At 40.4% G+C, this 17,741-nt stretch overlaps 1 protein-coding gene across 4 annotated transcripts in view; it reads right to left on the bottom strand.

Moving 5' to 3' along the window:
• SHROOM4 (shroom family member 4) overlaps positions 1 to 17,741 on the bottom strand; it is a 206,410-nt gene that overhangs the window by 183,739 nt on the left and 4,930 nt on the right. Inside the window, exon 1 of one of the 4 annotated variants that reach the window (XM_081126800.1) lies at positions 12,932 to 12,967. The exons of the other annotated variants lie outside the window; for them this stretch is intronic. The gene's annotated coding sequence lies outside the window, so the exon portion shown is untranslated. Of the gene's footprint in view, positions 1 to 12,931; positions 12,968 to 17,741 lie in introns of those variants that run through there. 4 annotated transcript variants of the gene reach the window in all.

Raw genomic sequence — 17,741 nt, 5'->3', positions numbered from 1 at the left:
TTCCAGACCCCAAAATGATTCCCTGTCTTAACCTTTCTTATAGACAGTACATGTCTAATGTACTATTTAATCTATAAACAAACACTCTATTTTTTAATTTATTGAACCACCCCCTACTAGCCTTAAAGGAATCACTTTCAGCACTCTTTCCAGGGGTGTCTTTCAGATCAGCATGCAACATCTTTGTTTTTTCACATATCGCTGCCTCCGAAATGCTGTCACAAGCTAACTGCTTTTTGTTTACCCAGTTCAACAACAGCTTTTCTACCTCTTCAATTGCTTGTGATCATTGTTTCTTTCATACACTTAGCAAAATCTGCTCTTTTTTTAAAAATTTATCTTTGTTGTTGAAAGTACAGTGGTACCTTGGTTTTCTAATGTAATCTGTCCCAGAAGGCCATTTGAGTTCTGAAACGTTAAAAAACCAAGGTGCCACTGTATTACAGATGTCTCCCTTTTTTCCGCATTAGCCCCCTTCTCCCCATTCCCGCCCCCCCCCCCCAGGCCTTCACCACACAATTGTCTGTGTCCTATATGCATGTAGGTTCTTCGGTAAATCTCTTCCTGTCTCTCCCCCCCCCCGCCCTCTTCCCTCTGAGAATCCTCAGTCTATTGCATGTTTCCATGTCTCTGGATCTATTTTGTTTGTCAGTTTATTTGGTTCATTAGATTCCACATATAAGTGAGATCATGTGATACTTATCTTTCTCTGACTGGCTTATTTCACTTAGCGTAATTTTCTCCAGGTTCCCTCCATGCTGTCTCAATGAGTAAGAGATCCTTCTTTTTTATAGCTGCATAGTATCTCTTTATGTTTTAAAATTGTGCTAATAGTCAATTTGGCCTGCAACAAAATAAAAAAAAAACAAAAACAAAAACCCCAAAATATACACAGCACAATTCCCTGAGATGTTAGCAAAGCAAGGTTTAGCTATAAACTGACTTTACTGGCCCGTTCTCTCCTTTGTTTGTGACCTGACACTTTTTGTCACACTGATGTATCAGCAAGAAAGGGTTGTCAGGTGAAGAATCCAAGTTAAAAAAGACACATTTTTTTTCTGTGAATAACTTGGTCGAGAACCGAACTGTTTGAGATGGGAGACGTTCCAGAACCGAGGTTTGACTGCATAAGGTAATTAATGCCTTTTGTTAAAGTATAGGGTTCTGCCTCTGGGAATATGGGCTCCAAGCTATCAACTCTGAACAAAGAAAGGGATCTGGAAATCACTGTAAAAGGTTTCCTGAAGACACCAGCCTAATTTGCTGTTTCAGCCAAAATAATTGGTCTAGGTATGTCAGTAACAGAAAAAAACAATGAGAAGATGCTCTCTTCCCTCACTCTTTCACCTAACCCTACCACCAATTCCTTCTTCATGGTTTGCCTTCACCTAGGATATTGTGTGCAGGTCTGGTCACCACATTTCAGGGATAACAGTATCAAACTAGAGAAGGTCCAAAAGAAGGCTTAAAAATGGTAACAAATAAAATGAAGTCCAACTTCATACAATTAGTATACTTAGAAAACACATCACCCCCAACTTTGCCTCAACACCATACATAGTGAATGTACTTGTAAAATAGGGACTGGTTTATCAAACAGAAACCAGTATCCTTATTTTATAGTCAAACTTTACACAATATGCACATTCATTCTGGAAAAAGAGACTAAATAATGACTCACAAACCCTTCTAATCCAGAAGATTGTTAGTAAAAACAAAAAGAGGTCATAAAGGCTTCATATTAATGTATATTAAAGTAACTAGCATCACCCTCCTGTAGAACAAATTTCAGGTGTTAGCTGAAAGAAAAGAAAAAAGGATTATAAATTTTGGCTTTATTGGATGATGAAATTAAGGCAGGGCTATTTGATAATAAGTTTTTCAATAGTTAATAACTAGTCTTGTTTTTTTTTTTTTTAAGTTCACTTAAGACATAACCATTATTTCAAAAACTAGAAGAAAAAAAAATAAGACGCATGGTTCCCATATGGTTCAGTAATAATCACAACCAGTCTATGACTCCCTTAAAGAGTCTGATGAAATATATGAAGGGAGAAGAAAAGGGGGCCCTGTGAAAGGTGTATGGGATAGGGTGGGGGTTGACAAAGGTATTATGAGGCCAGAGAGAGAGATCAAGAGCACATTTTTACTTTGCAAAACCAACTTAGAGACCCTTAGGTAGTTGGCTTATACTCATGTAAAATACCAGCCAATCAATCAACAGATTTTTTTTAAAGTACCCACTAGTGATTTATAGTTAATGCTTAGTGAACTGGAACCACTACAACTGGAACCACTTAAATTTTTCTGACTTCTGAAATGTAATTAAATTGGTACACACAGGGAATTAGCAACAGTATCATGATCCTTTAGACAACGATGTGTTAGCCATTGAATTAGTCTGTCTGTCTGGGTAGTAAATCATGTTCTTGTCTAACATGCTAGATAAGCATATCTCACTCAACCAGAGAGCTTGGAAACTTCAGATGGAAACCATTTACAAAATACAATTGGGAAACCACATCACTACCTAAAGAAGGGAGGAAATAGGGAAATAAGAGAGTAGGGGAGAAGGAGGAAACAGTTCTGTAGGATGTAACATTTTAAAGGGGCTTTCTTAAAATAGAATACAAGGAACCTTTCTACTCCAATCCCCACCCAACCATACGAATACCACCATTTCTCTCTCCCTTTCTCTCTCTCTCTCTCCTTCTCTCTCTCTCTCTTTCTCTCTCTCTCTCTCTCATATTCTCTCTCATATTTTTTCTCTCACACACACACATACACACTATAATTCACAATCTCTAGGTTGAATGGTGAAGTATCTATCCATCCACCTATGTAAAAAGACAAAATTCATATCAGTTTGTAGATAGCATAGCAATAAATGCTAAGGACAAGGGAGAGGGAATGTGAGAAGTAATCAATATTAAACAAAAAAAATTTCCTCTAAGATCAGGAACATAATGAGGAAGCCCACTCTTGAGACTTCTATTCAAAACAGTACTGGAAGTCCTAGCAAGAGACATTGGGCAAGGGGCAAAAAAAGGCATCTGAAATGGATGTGAAAAAGTAAAATTATCTATTTTTGCAAAAGACATGATCTTATATATAGAAAATCCTAAAGACTCAACCAATAAAACTGTGACATTGGAGTCTGACAGTGTATGGCAGGAATTATGGACATAGGCTCTGAAGACAACCTTGCTGGATTAAAATCCTAGCTCTACCATTTACTAGCTGTGAGGCTCTGAGTAAATCATTTGGATTTCCACATGCCTCATTTCCCTCCTCTATAAAATGGGGGAGAGAATAATGGAAATTTATATGGTTGCTGGGTGGATTAAATGAGATAATACATATAAAATGACTAAGAATAGTTTCTGACATCCAGTAATTGCTCAATAAATGTTAGCCATTTTTTGTTGTTGTTTGGATGAAGTGCAAAGAAAGTATCCATGATTTAAGGCTGGAAGAGAAGGTAGGAGCCATATTATGGAGAACTTGGGATGCCAGACTTCAGGGGTTGGTACTTAAATCAAAATGAAGGGACTTTTGAATAACAGAGTGCCATAAAGACAGACAAATTTGTGTCAATTTGTCGTAGGAGATTTATAACAACTCTAGCTACCTGACGATGGAAAAGGCTGGCTTGTGAGATAGTTGTTACCATCAATGGAAGGGTTCAAGCACAGCCTGGTCAACCAAATTAAAGGGTGGTATAAGTGGTAGTCAGGCAGTGGGTCAGGGTTAGACAACTTAGTTAGGTTTTAAAAAAAGAACTAGAAACAATATGGAGGAATGATTTGTGCAAAGCACTTGCTAGGAGCACAGAGCCATAGCAACTATTAAGTGAGAGAGGGAAGTACAGGGAGTGGCAATGGTGGGAGGCAGGACTATACTGTTGACAAAGATTGCTGGTCTAAAATGTTAGAGCTGGAAAGGACTGCAGAAATCAACCAGTCAGTCCAGCTTCCTCATTGTACAGACAGGAAAACTAAAATTCTCAGATCAGGGAAATGACTTACAGGGTACATTTAAAAGGGGTGAGCCTAGAGGTAGGGAAGCCAGCCAGGAATCCAGAAACCTAGAAATAAGGGACTGGAAGAGGGTGGTAGCAGGAATCTAAAGAAAGAGAGGGCTATTTTGAAGGAAGAAAGACTGAAAGCATGTGGTGATTGATCAGATATAGAGAATGAATAGGCAGTCACTCCAAGATTTCAATGCTAGCTAAGCGGGAGGCAGGAGGCCAAGGACAGAATCTGTTTGGCAGGGGGAAAATAACAAGTTCTGCTTTAGACATATTGGAATTTGAGATTTTAAAAAAGAAAAAATTAGCCCTGGTGGGTGTGTTCAATGGTTAGAACATTGGTCCATGCACCAAAGTGTCTCAGATTTGATTCCCAGTCAAGGGCACATACCTTGGTTGTAGGTTCATTCCCCAGCCCCAGTCAAGGCACATGCAGGAGGAAACTAATTGATGTGTCTCTCTCACAACTCTCTCTTTTTCTCTCCCCCCTCCTCCCTCCCTTCTACTCTCTCTGAAAAGCAACAGAAAAATATCCTCAGCTGAGGATTAACCAAAAAAAAAATTATTGATATACACACTGTCCATCAGACAGTTGAAGAGCCTAGAACTCTGATAAAAAGGTTAAGGTGAGAGATCTGGGAGTCATGAGATTTCATCATTGCTCTTTCTTGAGGGAAAGGAGAGAGAGGGAGAGACCCCAGAGAGGCAAAGACAGGAAACAGGGGGTTGAGCTCTGAGCCTTGAGGAATATTTACAGGATGGGGATAGGAGAGGCTGTTGATTCACAAAGGAGAATGAAGAAACAGTGAGATAGGGTGGAGAAACAACATAGGTCAGTGTCTATGCTGGTAGCAGGGCTTTGAGAATCTCAGAATGGTATGTTGGAAACAATGCCAATAATTCTAAGGACTAGTTAAATACTTAAATATAATATGGCTGTTAAAAATGAAGCAGCCCTGTATATACTGATAGAGAAAGATCTCCAGTATATGTAAGTGAAAAAAGCAAGATGCAGAAGATTGTTGTAGTATGTGCATAAGGCAAGGTAAAAAATCTATATTCATATTTGCTTGTATATGTATGATGACAGTCTAGAAAGATATGGTAAAAAAAAAAAAATCTAAGCAGAGTGGAGGATGGTGAACCTGGCCAGATGAGGGACAAGGATAAGCAGGACACTATTCTGCATCTACCTTTTCATACTTATTGGTTTTTTACCCATGTGAATACATTTACTATTCAACAGATAATTTATAATACAAAATAATTGTGCAGAGAAGACAAGAAAGATAAAGACTGAAAATTTGGCCTTCAGGAAGACCTCATTGGAAGCCAGACAGGAGAGGATCAAGGAATACATAGGCTGTGAGGAAATAGAGACACTGGGCACATATATATACACAGGCATATACTATACACCTATATATTATGTATACAGTACCTTTGGAAGAGTACACAAGGAATTGGTAACAGCAGTTGCCTCTAGGTAGAGACAGTAGTGATAAACATCTGCCAATTTATACAACTTTAATTTTGTTCCATGAACATTTATCACCTATCCCTAAAACAACAATTTAAACAAATATTGTGAGGAAAAGGAAGGAAGGAAGGAAGGAAGGAAGGAAGGAAGGAAGGAAGGAAGGAAGGAAGGAAGGAAGGAAGGAAGGAAGGAGGGAGGGAGGGCCGAAGACCACACTACACTTAACAAAATTTGGTGGCAAAGAGGGTATGTGAGATTGGTAGTTTTGTGGGGGCCAAGACAGTTAAGTTGGGGGATTTTGTTTTATTGTGTCCCCCCATCCCAATTTGAGAGGCCACAGGGGCATTGGGAAGAACAGACACACTAAAATCCAAAAAACTACATTTTGAATACCAGCTCTGACACTTACTGGTCCAATGAATTTTAGAAAGTTACTTAACCCTCTTAGATCAGTTTCTGCATCTGAGAATTAGGGACATTACTAAGTACCTCTCATACATTATATTTCTTAATCCTGAGAGCCTCATCTGCATATTTAACAATTTCCCAGGAAAACTTGGGAATGACTGGTCTGTGTAACTCACTTTTCTCCAATACTATGGCACACAGAACATGGTCACAGGAATAGTTAACATTGGTATTGGAAAGAGATCATGAGGCACAAAAGGGAATCTTCTAAACAAAAATTCTAAAGTATAGTGAAACAAGCACAGGATCTTGGGTCAGGCAGACCTGGGTTCAAATCACAGCTTACCACTAACTGGTTTTGTTACTTTGAGAATGTTGTTTGGTCTCCCTGAACTTCATTTTTTTCATCTGTAAAATAGGAATACTATCACTTAATTTGCAGTAGTGATGAAAAATTAGAAATTACACATATAAAATTTCCAGGACATAATTGGCATTTGATTAATGGTAACTTTGATCATCCCCAGCCCAGAGTTAAGATTCCTAAGCACACAAAAGCAGCAATGCCAATTTCCTACTTTACACTTCCATTCCATTGCCCCTTAGAAATACCTCTCAAAAAATAAAAGCACACTGGCTATCCCTTTGATTTTTCAAGCACCTATGAGGTCAGCCGAAGAATTCACTCCTGCCCTTTGAACTTTTAATTCATTCTCAAATGATTTACTGGCTGCCTGGCCTCCAAATGACCATGCTAGAAGTCATGTCCTTCCTCTCTGTGGCTCTGTCCCTTTGATAATAACAGTGGCCCTGATGGGGTTTACCATTCCCACACTCTAGGAACATACTTCCGAGACAAAATTTTCAACTTCAGAAGGACCTTAATGGGAACAGAAGGAGCAAGCTAACATTCTCTGTTTCTCCCACCAATACCTCTAAGACTTTCCCAGACTGTTTGTACTCCTTTCAAACTTAGTATGTGATCCTGATAAGAACAAAAACTTCCTGAGGTTCCTTTCAAGAAATGTTTCTAAAGTTTGCTCCAGTAAGACCAACTCTCCAGCAGTAGTCTGAACAGGAACAGACTAGGAGAAGCCCCAACAGTCTGTCTTTTAAACTGTCACAGTACTGCCACTGTGAGTTTCAATCTGTTCCTTTTAGTGCCCTGACATAACCTAATTGACTTCCACAGAGATGGTTAGCCACCAATTAGTTTAGATCCTATTAGAAAGAACAGATGATTCTTTCTGGCTCTTCTCAGCATTCTCAGCGTTGAGTAAAATAGTGAGAAAAGAAATGTCATGGTCAAATAATGAGGACACTTAAGGCATTGGGTAGAAATACCAGACGGTGACTCATGTCCAAGACTAGTCAGACAGAACAGGTTAGGGCTTGCTTAAGCAAAAGTGAAAACACACACACACACACACACACACACACACACACACACAGTATGTTCACATAAAGCTACATCCTTTCAGCTGAAGCAGTGAAAACACTTGAGTCAGGCAGAAGACTCATGCTGCTCTTTTAAGTCTCACTGCAACCCTTCCCAACAGCAAGGGGAATGCTGTAATCATCAGCCAACAGGCCTCTCCCACATAGAAGCCTCAGGAACACAGTTCACACAGGAGCTGTAGCAGCAAGGAACCCAACTGTTGCAAACTAAACTCCAGGCAGTTCTGGGACAAGCATGTAACCACCCCCATCCTCCACTGCTGCCATCTCCCCTCTCATCCAGGGTTGCACCTGGGATCCCTCTCATCTTCTGCCAACACCATTATTCCCTTCTATGTGTTCCCTCTGTCCCTAGCTCATATGTGTGTGTCATTCAAGGCTCACTCCACTTGCTAGGTATCAGAGAAAGACTGGAAAACTTGGCTAGTATATCCAACTCTTCAAGTCGTATCTTCTTTCTAATTTGGGCTGGGAGTAGAAAAGTGAAAAATGACCAATTATTGAGTACAAAATTTTTGCTTGATTCCTACAGCCAATCATTATGGAGAGTCTATTCTGTGCTCTTTGCTGAAATTATGGAGAGTCCATACTGTGCTCTTTGCTGAGGATTAGCCATTGTCCTCTAGAAGATTTTTGTCCAATAAGCTAGATACAAGGCAGTGAAATCCCTAATGATTTCTACTGGAAAATCAGAACTCCATCATTCCAAAAAAGTAGTGATTACTTCCATCAGAAGCCAATTGAGATGATGCCCTTGAGGCTTAGAGCTAGAGTTTGAAGGTTAGTCCCAACTGGGTGGGGCAGAGAAGAGAAAAGAGGGCCTACCAAGTATGCAGTGTGAAGCCCAGCCACTTGAAGAACATCAGGATGGGAAATTTGGAGGCTAGAATTTCCCAGGTACATTTAGGGGGCAGAAAGGAAACCATTCTGCCTGAAAACCCAGGTCCTGTAAGAAGTTCTAGAAAGTAAGACTAGAGCCAGATGGAGAATGATCCATAAACCAGGCTGAAGTAGTTTGGGAGAGAGCCATTCAATAATTTTAAGTGGGAGGGGAGGGGATGATCAAAGGGAGGGAAAGCATTGAGGAGGCCACTATAGTAGTGTAGTTGTTCCAGAAGGAGGCTTCTTCCTGCCTGTCCCAGCTCTTGCAAGATCCTCCTTCAAAGTTGCCCTCTGTCTAAGCTCACTGTCTCAGAGCTCATTACTTTGCATCTCTTTTAAGTTGAGTGAAATATCAATGACATTTCTTATTCTTAATGAGACTCCTAATGTTGTACTGAAGTTGGTCAGGGACTTAAAAAAAAAAAAAAAAAAAAAAAGGAGAAGCTTCATCTAAATCTTCCAGTTTAGAAGAGTGGCACTATGATACCTCATTTCCATTTCTGTAATAGCATCAATCGGCTTGGCCCCTGGGGTTACTGGTCTCTTCTAAGATCCCAACAGAGGAGCAGGAGAGGGGAGAGAGAGAGAGAGAGAGAGAGAGAGAGAGAGAGAGAGAGAAACTGCCAGCATAGGGCAAAACCTGATTGTCAAGTGCTTTCTGGGGCCTGTTCCAGATCACTGTCACTTACAGGCTTAGACTAGAACTCAGCCTTAAATTAGTGCTCCAACCTAGAAGCCAGGATGAGAGGTGTAAGGGCCCCTCCTGGGTCTTAGCAGTGGGAATTAACTCTCCCTGATCCTTAATTCTTTTTGGCTTTTATTAGTGGCTGGAAGGGGTGAGGGATGTAACCCGAAGCCTAATGCAGCTGAGAAGGGCTAAGAGCCAAAACCTTCCTTAAGCAGATACAGTATGTGCAGAGCCTAGGCAGGTTTCAGAACACTGCACATTTCTCCAGCCAACAGCACAGGAAAACATGAAAATTACTTATTTAACCCTTTACATCCAGAGGAGGAGAGTATCATCCTCCCACCAGGCAGGGCTCACACAGTAGAGAGAAGTTAGCAAGCTGGCTCTTGTGAAAGCCAGAGCACTCCAGTAGTCTTTTTCACAAAAATACCCCCAGCAGCGAGATATTCAAATCAATTTCAAACATAAATTACAAAATATTTCACCTTGTCAGAGAGGACTTAGGTAAAGGAACCCATGTGCCCATTAGCCTTTTAGCAAAAAGTGAGTTTTGTCTACAAGGAGGTAGGAAGGGAATAAATAGTCCAAGTCCCATAGTACCAGCGTCTTTACAAGATTCTGAAGTTTAGTTTTTCAGCATGCAGAAAAGCAGATGATGTTGCACAAAAGAAGTAATGGCTCTAGAAAGCAAATCTAAAAAGGATGGGGATAGGAGAGGGATTACCAGGCCCTTCTGCACACAAAGTTAAACTTTTATGAGAATTACATGTATGTATGCAGGGCATCAGGCCTAGGGTTTGGGTCAGATAATCACTCCAAATTTGCAAAAAGTCTCTTAATAATAAAGCAACATTTTCCACCCAAATTTGCAACAAATAAATTTGTGAAGTAAATCCTTATTTCTTTATTTTGATATAAAAATCAGGATGAGAGTTTGATGAGGGCACTACTGAAGGCAATAAAATAATACTTGCAAGTTTAACAGTGCTTTTTCAAAGGTCATACTTAAGAATAAATACAATTGTAGAAATATTAACAATGATAGCCACAGATTAATAATATTATACCATGCGGAGAGTGTCAAACTGCTAACAACAAAAGTGCAATACAGACTTGAGATTCCAGTGGTTTGAGGTTTGCTTTCCAAGCCTCCACATTGTGTTTTTCATATAGAGAAAACAATCCTTAAACATCTTGGCAAGTCAACTGAGGTTTTTTCACAACCTACAACATTTTAACATTTCAAGTATCATGTCTGAAGTTTGGCCTTTTGTCAGTTTCTTCTATTTTTTTGCTTGATTTTTGGACCTTCCCATCACTTGCAAGTACTAAGTTTAACTTCAGCCAGTAATACCTGAGGTGACTAGGCATCCTGCAGATTGGAGAGGGTAACAAGACCAAGCTATGACCAGAAAGGCACATTAAATAACAATGCAGGCCTGTTCCAATGTCTGTTGGGGCATGAGATTGTCTGACAATTAACTAATTTTCACAACATACAGCAAATTAGTAAATTGTCTATGTTAACCATTATGTTCCTGAAATAATGATTTATTGTTTTAACTGATCAGTGGCCTTAAATAAACAAATCCTTTTTTTTTTTGAACTGCCTATGGGACTTCTTAATTTGATTGTCCTACACACACCTGAGTCTCGAAAGATCCAAAACTGATTAGTCCTCCCAATCCCCATCACCACTTAGAACCTTCTAGGATTTGCCTTTAACTCCTACCTCTCCTTCATTTCTTCAGATGCAAATGGTGTTCATTAGCAATAACTTCTGGCAACTTGCTAATATATAACAGTCAGCATACTGCCAAGATGACTGATTCTCTCAAAATGTGCCCTCTTATTGTTCAGTTTAGGTTTTTCTTCATGGAAGCTTTTATGTGGCTGGTACTATGCTAGGGCTTTATTTTTAATACATTAACTCTAATCTTCCCAAACAACTAAATTGCTACCTACTCACAACCTGAAGCCATTCTATAGCCCAGCTTTCTGGGTTCTTCAGAACAACTGGCTATCATTCACCTTTATATCCCATTACTCTGAAACAATCAAGCAGAGATCCACTGATTCATTTATCCAGTCACACAAGCAGTGTGACATTGAGCAAGCTACCTAACCTCTCTATGCCTCAATTTATCATCTATAAATGGGGTTAATAAATGAATTCCTATGTGTTCATATAGAAAACCAGTACCTGGTCCAGGATATGCATTATGAAAGTATTTGTTAGAAAACAAATAAAAGTGACATTTATGGAGCTCTGTGCTGGTTTCACAGGGCTTAGGAAGAATAGCTCAGCTCCTAGAACAGGCACTCAATAAGTGTAGTGAATGAGTTAAGTGAGTAAATAAATAACACATCCCCTGCCCTTGGGGAGCTCATGCTGCAGTCAGTTCACTGTGGAGTGTACCAACTGGTCTCGGTCTCCTGTCTGCGTCTTTAGGACATGCAGCACTTGCACTTACTAGAATGAATGCATTTCTTCCTCCCCAAACTACCTGTATCCTATATATCCCTGAAGGCCTAACTCCAATTCTTCTTCCTTTTCCCACAAAGCTCCCCAATCACATCGGCCTATAATGAAATCTCTTCTCACTAAATAAATGTTGCTTTTAGATCCTACTGCATGGTTTCAGAACTTCAAGGTTTTTGTTTCCTGGGTTTTCAACAGTGCCTCTCGTCAATAAAACTGTCACTTCCAAGGAACAGTTCTTCTATGGTGGCTATCTCTTGAATTCTCTAGTTTAGGGTTAGGCTCTTTACAAAGTGCTCAACAAATATGTGTTGACTGATGGGTTGACTGATTGATTGGAGGCTTAATTTAGAGCTCTTAGGAGACAAACAAGGGTTAGCATAGCTTTTCAAATTGTTGGCTGTTTAGACATTAGCCAGAAATTATGTCTGTTTTTCTAACTTGTGGCAGCAGCAGACATCACATTAAAGGTGTCCTGCCACTTCACACAAATCTCAATGATTTGGTAACTTCAAAACTTCATTTTTTAAGTTCAAAATTATCTTGAGAGAATTGCTGTTTAATAAGGGACACCTGTGGAATGCTTTTTATTTCTTTCTTAAATCACATACACATCAAATATTTACATGAGATAAAGGATAAAATCAATCTCCCTCCCTACTAGAAAAAATGCACAAGTTTTACTATTTTCATTTTGAAATGAGGATATTGAGACACAGAGAGGGAAATGACTTGTCCAATGACATATAAATAATGATGGGCAAAGCAAATACTGAACTTCAGGTCTTTTGAATCAAGGCTCATACCCCTTACCCTGATTTGAGATTCAAAACAAAACAAATCAAAAAACCCTTCCTTTGACCTTGACCCCCGAGGGGCAGATTGGTAATATAATCAGTTTTTGCACTAAATTATAATTTTTCTCTCATATCTCTCTCATTTCTTCCCTGGCCCCCATATTCTTACCCAGTTCTTTCTCTTTCTCTTCCTTTCACCTATGAAAACATGATATTATAGAAAGAGCCAGATTTGAAGTCAGACAGAAGTAAATTTGAATGCCTGCTCTTCCACTTACTGTGTGACTTGGAGTCTGTTACTTAACTTTTCTCGAGCCTCAGTCTCTTCATCTGTACAATCAATATCTACCTCATTGAGGGGACATCAATATCTACCTCAAAGAGTTACTGTAAAATTAAATAATAATATATATAAAACACTTAGAAGCAGCAGTATTTGCCTCATAGCAGATCCAGTACCTCTTCTATCCCACCATATCTAGGCCATAACTACACTTTTGTTTCAAGAGGTTGCTGAGATCCAACCAAACTACATTGTCTCTATCCAGTGATGTACATCCACACAAGTGGAGTATCCATGTCCTTGCCTAGTCCACTTTTCAGCCTGTTGCCTTGATATTCCTTGATTGCAAATTTAAGTTAACACAGAGCTCCAAACTCTCAGTCAAGTCCTCCAAAAGCATGAAAGTAAAGACAGGACACTTACCCCTGAGACTCCAAGATGTCATCATTCACTGTCTCAGTCAGATAAGATGCCATCAAAAGCTGCCTACCTGTAGAAGTTTTCACAGGAGCTTTTACTTACATCAAACATAAACAAAAAGAAATGGAAAACAGCAAGGTAGCCCAACAAAGACAAGGCTTTAGCATGTCATCTTCTCATAAGCAAAGATGGGGCTGTAGCCATGAGACTCTAACCTATTTCCAGAATAACTAGTTGAACCAGATTTACTCCCAGCTCTACCTCATCTCACCCCAACCCCCTCCCCCAAAAGAAAAATCAATTTCTGATGGACCGTGAAAGGCAGTATAGGGGAACCATTCAAAAGTTTCCTGCCAGAGGCTCAGGAAGAGAGACAACCATACAGCTGAGAATCTGCTGAGTGGCATTGGGGTGGGGGCCAGGAGACACCACAAAGGGTCTGTCCATCGCTGGGCTTAACCCTTGATCCTGTCAAATTAGTCCCACCTCCTGCATTCCTTGCAGATGTAACATTAAAAGCCTTGAGTGAAAGTTAACAGACCGTGCTGCATGCCATCCCTGTGAACATACCAGGAAACAGCCACTTTTGGAAAGATAGGAAGTAGTAGTGTGGAGAAAAGCAATGCACTGTAAGAACTGCGTTTTGTCAGTCAACCTTCACACTTCCACCTAGACCAAAGAAGGATCCTGGAGCCCTTAGAAACCCATAAATAAAGCAGAAGCTTGTCCCATGGAGAGTCTGAGAAGAAACAGGAGGGTACAGAGAAGTGACGTAACATGCCAAGATTACTCAACAAGTTGATAAGAGGGTATCAGGAATGTGACAAAAGTCTTGTCCTCCATTGAAACAGGATAGAGTGACACAGCAAGAGAAAATTTCCCCCTAATCCTACTATCAATTTGCTGAGTGTTTTTAAACTTTATCAACCTTAATTCTGTAACCTTCTCTCACCCCCCACGGGAAGCATGGCTCAGCCAAAAGGGACTAAGCTAGTAAGTACAGCAGACTAGAAGGGCCCACTGTGACCAAAGAAGAGAAAAAGTTGGGTTTTAGACAGAGGACAAGACAGCCAATGAATGAACAAAGAGGCAATGGCACTTGAATGAGACAGTCCAAAACATAGGCCTCAAGCAACTGGTGCTGATGGGTGGGGGCTGGGAATCAAAGACCGGACATGAAAGAAGGGCAGCTTGGATGCATGGAAAATGTGTCTCTATTGCTACTAGGCAGTGCTCACTCTGTGACATAACATAGCCACAGAATCATACTGCAAGAAGAGGGAGTGGAGGTGAAGTCCAAGGGGAGGGGTTAGTTACTTTGAGAAACCAAGTCATCTTGATCCTTGCAACTTCAGTGTTCATCCAGGATGGCTATGTGCCCAAGTAAACATACCAGTGTGATGTGAGGAAGAATGGATCATCCCTTGCAAAACTAATGCCTAAGATGATCTTTCCACTTAGCCTATTTACACTGGATGGGGCAAAGGGATGTAAGGAAACAAACCTCTACCCCAACACAATCTTTAGCCAAGAAAAATAATACTCAACTTATTTATTAATGATTTAATTGAAGTCTTTCTGAAGGGGTACCTCAGGGGAGTACCAGGAAACAAAATATTGGCTACACAGAAGCTGAAAGTGATCTAGGTACCAACATAAGCAATATAAAAGGGTCAATTGCTGATAACAAGATAACTCAGGTAAACCTCGAGCTCAGTTTCAGAAAGAAATTTAACCATGCATATACTGTGCGTACACACACTCAAGGATATGAGTTTCTCTGGTACTGATAGTAGTAGAAACCCCAAACCCGCTCAGATCTGTATAAGAGAGATATCTAGAGCACTTGTTATCCCTAACTTATGAATGAATTGTTTTCCAAGAATACCTTTTGTAAATAAGCAGCTTGGAGCTGTGAATACAGTTTCCTATAGATAGAATATTATAAATGGTGTTTAGATTCTGTAACTTCATCAGTAATACACTATGGATTAAATAGGCTTTTCCAAAACTGTTATGACCCTAGCTATTATCAATAACATTGTGTCAATGAAAATGTATCCTAGACACTCTCTCTTCTCCAGGCCTCTCACCCTTCTGTAATAATGAGGACTAAGTTCCACCCCAATGTACTCCCTAATCAGGGCTTTAGCAGTAAGAAAAGGTATTTATTTGCTCAGCTCAGGTGACAAACTGGTGGATATGAGGACATGGGGAAATGAGGCTATGAGTGCAAGACCTCCACCAGGAGTGACTCTTGTGGGTATTCCAAGTACAGAAAGAAGATCTCAGAACCCAGGAATAGAAGCAACAGCAGGGGCTTTGGCAGTTCAGTGCCAGTGACAATGTGCAGGGAGATAAATATCTGATGGGTTGGGGACAGGAACTGCAGTATCTAAATTCCTACATAGGGGCTCTCTGTAAGTTGGGGGCTGATTATATGTCACATACGGTCAACATCTTCAATCTTGGAGGCACTTATTTTGCCCAAAAGGGGAAATTTAAGTTTAAAGAGGTTACTCCTACAAATTCCAAGCCAGCAGTTGGGAAAAAATAAAACAAAATTAAATCGGATGTTTTAGAGTCTGACTTTGACACTATTCATTAAATATTACTTTCTTCTTCTATGACACAAATTCTTTCTCTGTCCTTCCTTGTATAAGCATCTGTGCTCCTTGAAGTCAGGGCTTATGTCCTCTCTCTCATATCCCTTAAACACTTTTCCCAAGGCTGGCCTGGGCTAGGAGCAGGGCTAGGGGAAATTCTAAATCAATAGTAAGAGGTGAAATGTGTCCCTCTCAAATTTATTATGTGGCTTTTCCAGATGCCTATGTGGAGGCCTTGTGCAAGTATGGCTTAGCAGCGGTACAGATACCTCTACTAAAAGGCTTTGCTTGACACAAGATCTTCATATGGCATGAACTCCAGAAAAAGCCAAAGTGTTCTTCAGCTGTTTTTTTTTTTTTTAAGAGTTATCCTACTCAACTTTGGTCAGACTCTCTTCAGTTACTGTATTCAGCTATGGGCTTCATAACGCAAGAGGAAAATGGACAGGCTGGAGTATATCCAGAGTGGGAGCAGGGAACAGGAGAGGAGGCTGGATCTCAACAGCTGAAAGAACTACGGCTCTTTAGCCTAGAAAAGTGAAACAAGGGGATAGTCTTTATCTTTGGACCTCCCAAAGGCTGTCCTAAGACAGAGAAAGCACCCTTGTTCTGTGAGGTCCCAGAAAGCAGAGCTAGGACCCATAGATGGTAGTTAGAGGGAGAATAATTGCAGCTCAATTTAAGAAAAAGCTGTCCACAGTCAAAACTTTCCAACAGTGAAATGGACTAGCTAATAAGGGAGTAAGCTCCCCCATGACCACAGGAAAATAAGCTCAGGACTACTACACATGAGGCTCATGGATTAAGACTAAGACCAGCTCACTTCCAAAAGGCCCTCATCATCTGAGAATATGTAATTCTAGGTCTCCTTCAGGAACAGCATTAGGTTAACAGCCCTGCATTGAGTCGTGTGTGTGTGTGTGTGTGTGTGTGTGTGTGTGTGTGTGTGTGTGTGTAGCAAGGTAGTGAGAGCAGCCTTTGACTTAATCTCTGCTGTTCTTCATTAACTTTTCTCAGACGGGTCAGTATCTTTCCCCTACTCCCCCTGGTTCTGAAGAAGCCTAACTATAAAAATTGTGATGTTCCCTCCAGATAATCACTCCATAAACACCAATCTCAAGTCTCTTTAAAAAAAATTCCTGGGAGGGGATGGAAAGAGCAAGGGGATAAATCATACTTTTTTTTTCCCCAAAATATATCTTTATTGATTTCAGAGAGAGGAAAGGAGAGGGAGAGAAAGAGATAGAAACATCAATGATGAGAGAATCACTGATCAGCTGCCTGCTGCACGCCCCCAACTGGGGATTGAGCCCGCAACCCGGGCATGAGCCCTGACCGGAAATCGAACCCTGATCACCTAGATCCTAGGTCGATGCTCAACTGCTGAGCCATGCCCAGTCAGGCCATACTAACTTTTTTTAAGGGACAATGCTTAAGTGTCCTCCAGCTGGAGTTGAATTATTTTCTTTGTCTGAGGTTTTGATGATGGAAAACCCTCCAACAGACTTCATCTTTTTCACTTCAGAGATCACATGTATGGATATCAATAGGGTACCAGGTTTATTATGACAGCCCAGCAGGCCCAAAAGTAGTATGTACCCAAAGCTCAGCCAAAGGTTACCAGACATACCACCTGCCCTTCTTGTTCTACCTCCCTCCAACCATCTTTCTATCTTTTTATTTCATGAATTCCTACCTCGTGTCCTCAAATGCCTACTACTTTCTGGGAGAGAATAACAGTTGGGGAACTGAGGCAGTAGACATCTTTGCTGATTCTAGAGGCAGGGATGAGGAGAGGATTCATGTAAGTAACTATGCTGGACTAAGCTCCCAAGAAGCACACCCCATGAAGGTTCCATTGTGAATGCCAATGGTCTGGGGGTGGGCCCTGCCTGAAACACAGCTAAAAATGTTTCACAGGAACTATCTTTCTCATATAACACAATCCCTCCACCCAACAAGAACTCAAACTTGCAGTCAAATTTACTGCCCACTACAAGAGAGCCTTAATCTGACTTTACCCATGTCCTCTTGAAATCTCAACTACCTCTTTGAATGCTTCTTCTAGAAATAGGCTCACAGTGGGGATGGGGAGGGGCTAAAAACATCTTAAAGAGCATGCCCCGCCATCTTCCTAGGCAAACAGCATTAGGATTTGCCCAATTCATTCTCACCTCATTTTTAATGATAAAAATCGGGCAAGTAAC

Source organism: Miniopterus schreibersii (assembly GCF_964146895.1).
Source record: "Miniopterus schreibersii genome assembly, chromosome: X".
Classification (NCBI taxonomy): Eukaryota; Metazoa; Chordata; class Mammalia; order Chiroptera; family Miniopteridae; genus Miniopterus; species Miniopterus schreibersii.
This window is presented reverse-complemented; position numbering and strand designations above follow the sequence as displayed.